This window comes from Oryx dammah, unplaced genomic scaffold (genome assembly GCF_014754425.2).
Source record: "Oryx dammah isolate SB20612 unplaced genomic scaffold, SCBI_Odam_1.1 HiC_scaffold_12, whole genome shotgun sequence".
NCBI classification, from domain to species: domain Eukaryota; kingdom Metazoa; phylum Chordata; class Mammalia; order Artiodactyla; family Bovidae; genus Oryx; species Oryx dammah.
Genome location: NW_024070196.1, coordinates 71,759,939 through 71,770,173, shown reverse-complemented (window position 1 = coordinate 71,770,173; position 10,235 = coordinate 71,759,939).

Genomic DNA, 10,235 nt, shown 5'->3' with positions numbered 1-10,235 from the left:
CCTACACGACGCTCTTCTGCGCGCTGGGAGGCTCGGCCCCGCCTTCGGCCCCCCCCCCCGCCGCCCCCCAGCCTGGGCCCCATCCCCCTGCCCCCCCAGCCTGGGCCCCATCCCCCGGCCCCCAGCCTGGGCCCCACACCCCTCCAGACTGGACCTGTGCCTTGGGGGCTCCCTCAGGCTGCCAGGTGTCCCTGGTCTGTGCTTGCTATCGTGGCTCTTGGCCGGCCCCTGCAGAGGGTTCCTGCCCAGCCGGGGACTTCGCAGGCCTTTCCGGGGCAGGAGCAGCCCTCTTGGACCCCAGGCTCTTGGTGCAGGGTCCTTGTTCAGCTGGGACCCCTGAGCCTGCCCACGGGCTCTGAGGGTTGCTAAGGAGGGCCCCCTGAGCCAGGCACCCTCAGCCTCACAGCACAAGCCCCGCCGCTGCTGCTGCCTTCACGCCTCAGGCCTGCCCGTCTGTCTGTCCATCCATGGCCCCAGGGCTCTTAAGAGGCTCTGCCCCCAGCACCCAGGGTACAGTGCTGCCGAGGCGAGGCGCCCTGGGCACGCAGACCCCGCCCAGGTCCACGCCCACCACGCACCATCCAGACCCTCCCGGTTCTCCATCCTTCTCGCCCTGAAGATGCCCCCACCCCCACACTGGCCTGGACCCTGGGTGCCCCTTGGCCCACTGGAGCCCCCGAGGTGGGAGCCATGTTCTTCCCGAGGTTGGGTCGTTATCAGGACTGATAATAAAGGCACGTTGTTCTCGTGGGACGAGGTCTTTGTCAACGCTTAAGCCAGAAGCAGATGTGCCCCAGACATATCACATTCGGAGCAAACGCTGATTCCTGACCTCGGTGGGGGCCGCAGGTCCCGCCACAAGCGGGCAGACTCCCAACCACGCCTCCCTCCCAGGCACTCACGCACACACGTGTAGACGCGTGCACACACACGCCTGGCTCGAGCCCTCTCCCCCCACCCCCCCCCCCCGCCTTCTTTCTTACCTCTGGCCCTAGCCTCCTGCTCTCCCATCACGATCCTGCCCCAATTGGAAGCCCTTCCCCTTGTTGAAGGGGCTGCCAGGAGGGAGAAGGCTGCACCCTCGGGCCCCAGAATGAGCCATGTCCACAAGGAAAGTTTGGATGGAGGCTTGAGACCACTTGGGTGACACTGCAGAGCAGGGGGAGAACTCCCATCACTGTGGTCCCCGGAGGGTCGAGCGCCTGTTGAGCTACCCTGCTTTTCGTTTTCAGCAGTATCGCCAGGCCTAGCTGCAAGCAGAGGGGAGGAGTCCCCAGGCCTGACACAGGTGGAGAGGAGGCGTCCCCAGCACCCTGGCTGAGACAGGCAGCTGCAAGGTCCTCGGTCTGGGCCTGGGAGGCTCGCTGCCTCCCTAGGAGGCATGCGGACGGGGCCAGCCTCAGGGGACTTGGTGGAGGTGGGGTGTGGACTCCTGCTCTGGCCCTGGTGTGGGAGCATATCACAGCAGAGCGCGCCCAGCCTCAGGAAGCCGGAGAGGTTATCTGCTCACAACTCTGCACGCTCCAGGTTTTGAAGGATAGTCAGAAAGAAGCGTAAGAAACACCCAGGCGGCCAATGCTAAGTGTGGACGCAACAGACCCAGTGCGAGAGGGCACGAGAATGTGTTCAGGGTCCTGTGGGGCGGGCCCCTGCCGGCGCGCCACAGGATGCCCCCGGGCTGGGGTGACCAGGGATGACCAGCCGGGGTCTGACCCTGTCCAGTAGGGACTCAGCCCCACAGATGGGCCTCAGCAGGTGCCCTCTGGACGAAGAGCCCGCCGATGGGTGTCTGGATGTGCTGACCTCCCCGGGGACGTTCCGTCCTCACACGGGTGGAAGGCAGGGCGGCTTGTGGTCAATAGAAGGACGGACTGTGGCCTGAGTGTGTGTGTGCGTGCCTCTGGTCAGCCTTAGCCCAGGTGGGCACAGCACCCCAAGCTGGACAGGGCTGGACGTGAGGCCTCCTGCCAGCCCTGCTTGAATTCACCAACGGGCTGGGCGTGGACCACAGATACTGGCTTGCGGGACGCCCCTGTGTTGGGGACAACCCACCAGGACGTCAGCCGGGCAGGTCTGTGCTGCCCTGACGTGGACGCCCTGCCGGTCGGCGCCCACGTGTTGCACAGGCCGCCAGCTCTGATCCTGCTCAGGGCCGCTCCCGCAGAACCAGGGAGGCTGGGGCCAGCAGGAGTGATGGGCCACAGGCCCACGTGCCGTGGGAGGCTTTGGCCAGCAGGGCCACGGTCATGGGGGAGGGGCTGTGTGCCGCGGGCGCCGGCCCTGCCTCGTGGGCTCCTCTGCGGTGACAGCTCCAGGGGCACAGGGCGCGGCGTCCGGGGAGGGAGGCGGGGACAGAGGCGGAGGGGGCCCCAGGCCCGCGTGGCCGGGCAGTCCGTTTGCCGTGCCGATGGACTCGCGGAGGGTGGCGGGCTCTGAGAACACCACCCCGGCGTCTCAGTGGCCAGGCTGCAGGGCCGCGCGGGGCCTGCTGAGTCGGGATGAGGAAGCTCGACCTGCATCCAGGCTGTGGGGCCTCTTGGGGTCAGGGCCGTGCGCATTGGCCACTGAGGGCGTTTACAGCCTTTCAGTGTTTGCCTGTGGTTGGTGACTTTCTGTCTGAGAAAGTTTCAAACCTTCTATGCTCTACGCGGAAGCCATGGAAGGCTTCTTCCGACGGTTCTACGTCCCACGCGTGTCCTCTGAGCATGGCCGGGCGAGCACACGTTCGTCCACCCTGCCGGTGTTTCCAGGTCGGCATCCACGCCCGAGGTTTCACCCACCTGGAGTCTGCATTGACGCAGATGGGGCCGAGGGCTGAGCTTGGTTGACACAGTCGTATCTGAACCATTACTTGACCGACGTGTCCTGTCAGCGGAGACTGGAAACAGGACCCCCGGGTCCTCGTCGGACACTCAGGCCGACCAGCCTCTGTGTGGGACAGTCCCGGGCGGCCTCAAGCTGGCCCCGCAGGTGGCCCTGTGCATGTGGGTCCCGCTCTGGTCTCCCTGAGTCTCCAGCCCGTCTGAGCCCCCTTGGTGACCGAGAACAGGTCCCTGCTGTGGGGAAGCCTCTTGGAAGCCCCCAGAGTGTTGCGGGCCCCCTTTGTGGTGTCCCGCCTCTGAGCATGCGGCTGCCCGCGGCTGGGCGGGCCTGGGCGGTCCCCCGAGGCTCTCCCGCTCCTGGTGGCCTGCAGGGAGTGTGTGGGCCTCCTCCTCTAGGTGTGGGCTTGGCACGCTGCTTGTGACCTCCAGTGGACGCAGCACCAGCTGCACCCACACCTGCCTGTTTGCGTCCCTGCTCGGGGTGGCGCCTCGCCAGCCACGTCAACTTCTGCCTGTTCCCTGGGTGCTCTGCTCTGCTCCCGGCCTGGGCCAGCCTGTCAGCTTCCTTCCCCAGGCCCTGAACCTGTGCCCCGGCCCGGCCCGGCCCGGCAGAACCCTCCGCGGGGCACCCCGCGTCGTCAGCTCCGCCCTGGCTTCGATCTTGTGCTCCGGTCTGGGGGGGCCGCCTGCTGTCAGGTGGGGTGAGGCCCCCGCGCCCCCCCCCCTCCCGGCACACATTGCCAGGGCGGCGCTTGCAGCTGATGCCTTTGCTATCTCAAATATGCCTTTAGTTAAACTTTCTCTTTTCAAAATATTTTCACTCTCCGTGAAATCCTAATTAGGCCATTCATTCATCTGAATGTACTTGCTGCTCTCTGCATTTTGCAAGATAACGAGACTGGGAGCCGGCTGGCAGCCCGTCCTCTGGGGCCTCCGCTTGCTCATGCCCTGCAGGGAGAGCCTGGCGCCCCACGGCTGTGGATGGGGTTGAGGGGCCTGGGTGGCACATCGGCCCTGACAGTGGGAAGTCTGCCTCACGTTTCCTTAGAATGTCCAGAGCTGGGTTTACCCTCGGGATGTCGGGATGTCACGAGAAGGGAGAAAGGGAGGCGCCCGGTTTGCAGAACTGTCAGCCGGTCGTCACCGTAGAGGAGCGTCTGTCTGCAGATAGGGTGGGTGGGCTGTGGGAGGCTGAGCCAACATCCCAGACCGCCTGGTGGCACCATGGAAGCCTTGGTGCTCCCTGGGGTGGCCCGGCGCCCAGGGCACAGAGCCCGGGGAAGGCGACCAATGCAGGCCCAGCCTGGCGTGAGCACAGCCTTCCCGGCTTCCTCCTGGGCTGACAGCTCAGGCCCGCCGTGACCCTGCAGCCCTGCTGGAGGCCGCTGTGTGGGGCGGCTCCCGGCCAGATCTGGGGTCTCTCGGGGACCCCCGTGCCAGCGGCAGTGGCCCGGCGCCCCGGCCTCACGCTCCCGCCCTCTGTCCCGCCGGCTCTGGGCTGCTTTACGTGGTTCAGCCGGCCCGCCTCTGGCCTGTGTCTGGCCTCGACAGTGTCCCGGCCGCCAAGCCTCCACTGTGCTTTTCTTCAAATCCCTGTAGGGTCCACGATCAGTCCTTCTTAAAGCTTGTTCCCAGTTCATCAGATCAAGGTCATCTTCCACCTCTCAAGGACACACATCAGCAGCTCTCTTAGGCTTGTGCCAGTTAACTGCAGCTCTCCGGGGCCCTGGGGCAGCAGGCGGCCTGGGCGCTGGAGTCTCTGCCGCCCTAGGGCTTGTGTCCAGGGTCCTGGCCCAGCCACACACCCACTTCCGTCACAGGGACCTCCAGTGTGGACCAAGGCTGGGCGCTGCAGGCCAGGCCTCATGGGTCTGCCCGACCCTCCAGGAGCCAAACTCTTGCCTCCCTCAGCACATGGATGTCAGAGACCACCCACCACCCATTGCCCAGGGCAGGCAAGGCCTCTCGAGCCAATCTGGTGGGCTCACAGCTGCACAGTGCGGATGGGTGTGTGTGTGCGTGACCTTGTGGGTGGCTGCAGGTGTGTGCCCGCGGGTGGGTCTGAGGAGGCCCCCAAACTGCCAGCCAGCCTGCCGCAGTGATCCGCGTCCTGCTGGTGGGGCTGGGGCACACGCCCCCTTCCGTCTCACAGGATGGGGGAGTCGGGGAGTCAGGCAGGGGCACTGAGGAGGGGCGGGGGGAGGGTGTGGGGGCAGGGCAGCGTCTGCCCTCGGTGGGGTGCGGTGAAGCCCCCTGCCCCTGCTGGGCCGTTCGCATATAAAATATGAGACTGCGCTGTTGGCTAGAGGCTGCTGGTGTCTGGACCTGTTGCCATGGGCACTCCTGGGCTTCGGGCACCAGCCTGGCTCCCCGCGGGGTGGTGGGCTGGGGGGAAGGGCGGTCTGGAGCAGAGGAACTGGCATCTGGCTCAGCTTCTGGGAGGAGGTGGGGGTCCCGGGGCCTCCGGGAGGAGCCGGTGCCAGCTGGAGGCCACACGGGACCCTGGGCAAGGGCAAACCAGCGGGGCCGTTAGATGCTGTGGGCTGGGGGCAAGGCTGGAGGGGCCCGGGGTCCCCTTCCCCGGGCAAGCTTTGCTTGGTCGCCCGCTCATTCAGGCCCGGGTGACCCAGCCGCCCTGCCTCTGCCCACAGCCACCAGAGGGTCTTCCTGACACCGTCAGCCCCCAGGCTCTAGGCTCTGTGTCCACAGAGCCCCCGTTATTCCCCACCAAGGGGATGGGTGACCAGTTTCCCACTCTCATGCTTCCCCGGGAACCTCCTCAAAGCTGAGCCGCAGGACCGCGAGGCCCTGGGCTGGGTTTGGTGGGGGGAGGGCCCAGGACTGCTGACAGCGGGACAGGCTGGTCCGTGCGAGCCCGTCCGGGAGCCCAGAAGAGTCAGCAGCTCCCAGGAATGCTGGCGAGGCAGCCGGCCAGGCGGGTGAGGAGCCCCCGCCCCTGACCATGAGGGCCGCCCCTTGGCAGCCCGCACCCCTGCTCCGTGTGGGTCTGCCCATAGAGAACCGGCCTTCCCGGACTAGCGCAGCCCCGTGCTGCCCCCGAGGCCGTGGCCCCTGCTCCGGGCGCCGGGTGAGCAAAGCTGCAGGGGTCAGACTGAGGTCACCCAGGGAGGGCCGCCGGGCAGGGTGCCCGGCCCACGGGGCACTGCCGAGTGCCTGGTCAGCAGTGGCCGGGGCCCACGGGGATGGGGAGCAGTGGGGCCCAAGCGACACACTGGGGGGCTCCACGCTGGGCCCACACCACCCCCGGGGTCCCATCTCCCCTCCCCGGCAAGGGCCCCTCTTGCTCCAGTCTGTCCTGAGGTCCTGGCTGCAGCAAGCCTGCCCCAGGCCACCCGGCTGGCCCAGCTGCACGTCCTCAGGGCAGGCAGGTGAAGGTGGGGTGGGACGGGGGACAGGGCCAGCCTGGGCCCAGACCTGCACCGTCCCAGCCGCCGTCCACCATGTCCTGAACCCGACTTCCCGTCTGGCAGGGGGGCTTCCCTGCTGCCTCCGCCCCCTCCCCTTATCCCAGAAGAGTAGGTCTCCTGTCAAAGGCAGGGAGGCCGTGGGAAGTCCTCAGGCCCCCGCAGGGAGCCCCCATGGGGACAGGGGCTCACCCCAGGGACCCTTGTGTGGGCAGGTGGTGCTAGGGGTAGTATCCCAAACCACCAGACTGTCCGGCTTCCTTGGCTCTGCAGCCTCAGGGCGGGGGCTGGGCTGACAGGCCCAACTGTGTCCCCCAGAGGCTCACTGGCCACAGGCTTCCTGCGGCTGAAGCCCCTCAAGGGGACTCTGTGCCTCCACAAAGAGCCTCTGTCCCTCTCGGGGGAAGCTTGGGCGTTGCCATGGCGACAGAGGGGCCTGGGAAGAGGGGCCTCCGTCTTGGGGGGAGGGGTGTTCCGGGCAGAGGGCACCAGCGCATGCGGGCCGCAGCCCTCGGCCTGGACAGACAGCTGCCCGGCTCTGGCTCACTGCGCTCCTCGAAGTCTCAGTGACCTCTTGGCTGCTGGGCAGGAGCTGGGCTTCCAGGCCTGGGGGCCAGCGGGACCCCCCGGTTTGGTCCCCTCTTAGGAATGCCTCAGCCCGGTGTCCACCCCAGAGCACAGTGCAGAGAGGTTCTCAGAGGGTAGGATGGGGGTGGGGGAGCCTGGGGGAGGCGGTGCAGACAACAGGCCGCTCCCCCACATAGCCCACCGTGGGCTCCCCTTTCGTGGCCGGGCTGGAGGGGGTGGGCCGCTGGTGCAGAGAGCAGTGTGCCCGCCAGCCCCACGCCTCCCTGCCCTGCCCTCCCTTGGGGCGGCCCTGGACTGGCTGCTGCAGACACCGTGGTTGGGGGGTCCTCGGTGCCCAGCCCCCCCACAGAGCCTGTCGGGCTTTGCCCTTGGGCTGTGACACAGCCAGAGTCTGGGGCAGGGCCGGGGGCAGCCGTCCGCCGAGTCTCCCCAGAGCGGCAAGGCCCCGTGACTCAGAGCACGTGTCTGGAACCCACCCCGGCAGGAATCTCAGACCAAGACCCTTCTTGGGTCTGACGGGGGCTCCCTGTGGCCCAGGCCTCCCATCCCAGCAGCTGGCACGCTCACCCACCCTCTGGCCAGGGCCAGGCCTGTCCTTGCCGTGTGCCGCCTGCGGCCACCTGGCCTCTCCTGGGCCCCAGCCCTGGACCCAGCCCTAGGCTGTTGGATGCCGGACCTCAGGCTCCACAAGCCCCGGAAAGCATTCCTGCCTTAGCCTGCCCCCAGGCCTCCTGCAACTGCCCCTCACATCCTCCGGTCATCCCGGACTGCCCTTCCAGCAGCCCCCTCCCCTGCGGCTGACCAGTGCTGCCCAGGCCCCGGGCACCCCCTCCATGTGGGGCAGGAACCCCTCAGGAATTGCCCCTGCCCAGAGAGGCTATCCTCTGTGCGGCCAGTGGGTGCTACTGGGTATTCATGGGGATGGCCTGGGGGCAAGAGAAGGTCACCAAAGAGCTATCTGTGTCCACCTCTCACCCCCGCGGCGTCTAGCCCAGGTGACAGCGGGGCGCCTCCTCTGCTGGGCAAAGCTGATGTCCAGCCTGACGTCCAGCTCCCCAAAGACCCGGCTGCTTCCCTAGGGGCCCCGGGGGTGAGTTTCCAGCCCCGCCCTCACCTACCAGGCTGCTGTGGGGAGGGGCACCCGCCTTCCCAGCTCTTACCTGCTTCCTGCCTACGACAGTGGTCCGTGCACCCCTCCACCCAGAGCCCCACCATAGCCAACGTGCCCTTCTTCCTGTGTGTATGTGCTAATGTGTGCACGTGTGACCATTTCCACACTCGCCCTGCACACTCCATCACTGGGCCACACACCTGGTCTAGTAGGGTCTAGTGAAAGTCACTCAGTTGTGTCCGACTCTTTGTGACCCTATGGACTATATACAGTCCATGGAATTCTCCAGGCCAGAATACTGGAGTGGGTAGCCTTTTCCTTGTCCAGGGGATCCTCCCAACCCAGAGATCGTCCGGGGTCTGCACTGCAGGCGGATTCTTTACCAGCTGAGCCACAGGGAAGCCTAGCACCCCTGGCAGGTGCCCTTTTCGCTCCTGGGCTGGGTGTTGGTTCCTGCAGGCTCCTCCAGGCACCGTGTAGATGAAGAGGGTCACTTGTCTAATAGACGTTATGAACCCTTGGTTCCTGCGTGTCCATAGTATCTCGGTTTTGTCGTTTTTTTCCTACTGCCTATCATGGAAAATTGGAAGCATGCAACAGTGCAAAGCGATGGCGTGTCCCACGAGCCTGCCCGGCTTCTGCGGTGGTGGGCGCGCGGCCCAGCGGCTCCCGTCTGAGCACTCGCTCCACCAGGGACAGCCTTGGCCAGAGGCGCTTGTTCTGGATGTTCAGAAACCCTTCTTTCTTGCGAAGGCGAGCCGGTCCTTTCTCCTCTGCAGTTTCTTCCACGGCCTTATGGTCGAGGACAGTCTCTTCCCGCCCGGACCTGCCCCCAGCCCTGCACCAGCTCCGGGTGACCCCGCAGGCCTCGCCGTGACGGGCGGGTGCAGACCCCGCCTGGCCATGGCTCCGCGCCGTCCTCGTGGCTCCGGCCAGCAGCTCTCCCCAGGGCTGAGGGCGCCCTCTGATCCCCGCGGGGCGGTGAGGTGAAGGCAGGCCCTCGCGGGGCCGGGGCAACACGGCGCCCTCCCAGGCGGTGGGCTGCTGCCCACTCCCCTCGCGCCCGGGGGAGGGGCCAGTGAGGAAGCAGAGCCCTGTCCTTCCCTCGCGGGAGGTCGGAGGTCCGGGGCGCTGGGGAGCGCGCCAGCAAAGGGCCTGCGAGGGGAGGGCCCTGGAGCCCCAGCCTCCTGTCCGCCTCCCCTCCGGCCTGACCCATCGGAAATTCCTTTAATTCCTCAGCCCAGACTGGACTCTGTCCCCACAATTTGATTTCTGGAGCCGGGTTTGGCAGGGCCTGTGAGGAGGAGGAGTGGCTGGCTCAGCACAAAGACGGACGCCCGAGCGCAGGCACGGTTTCAGGGACGGTCAGCCCCTCGTCAGTCCTCCTGGGCACCCACGCCCTCCTGGGGGAGCAAGTGCTGGCCACAGTGCTGTCTCGGCCGGCTGGGAGCCCCCGGGGGGGGGGTGTCCGCCTCACCCCTGCCCACCCACTCAGGTCCCCAGCTGCACGCCCCGCCCCCATGCCATGGCCGGCCTCCCTTCCTCCCCAAACTGCCTCCTGCGGACCCACCCACACCCCCGCCCCCTCCCTCAGCATCCTCATGTCCCCTCACCGCTCCCCGTGCTCCCCTCACCACTCCCCGTGCTCCCCTCAGTGCTCCCCGTGCTCCCCTCACCGCTCCCCGTGCTCCCCTCACCGCTCCTCATGCTCCCCTCAGTGCTCCCCATGCTCCCCTCAGTGCTCCCCGTGCTCTCCTCACCGCTCCCCTGTGCTCCCCTCACTGTTCCTCCGTGCTCCCCTCACCGCCCCTCATCCTCCCTTCACCACTCTCCGTGCTCCCCTCACCACTCTCCTGCCTCCCCTCACCACTCCTCGTGCTCCCCTCACTGTTCCTCCGTGCTCCCCTCACCGCTCCTCATCCTCCCTTCACCGCTCTCCATGCTCCCCTCAGTGCTCCCCGTGCTCCCCTCAGTGCTCCTCATGCTCCCCTCACCATTCCCCCGTGCTCCCCTCACCGCTCCCCTGTACTCCCCTCACCGCTCCCCCGTGCTCCCCTCACTGCTCCCCTGCGCTCCCTTCCACCTGCTTCCTGCCCTTCCATCTCTCCACCCACCCCGGGCTCCTCCCGGGGGGGCTCAGCCTGGTCACCTTCCCTGGGACAGGCAAGGTGGTCTCTGGACAGTGAGTCTGTCCCTATCTTCCTGCTAGACATCCCCCCTCCCCATGAGAAACCTGCACCCAGGACTCAGGATGCTGGGGTCAGGGTCTAGGCGGGGGTGTGCCTGGTG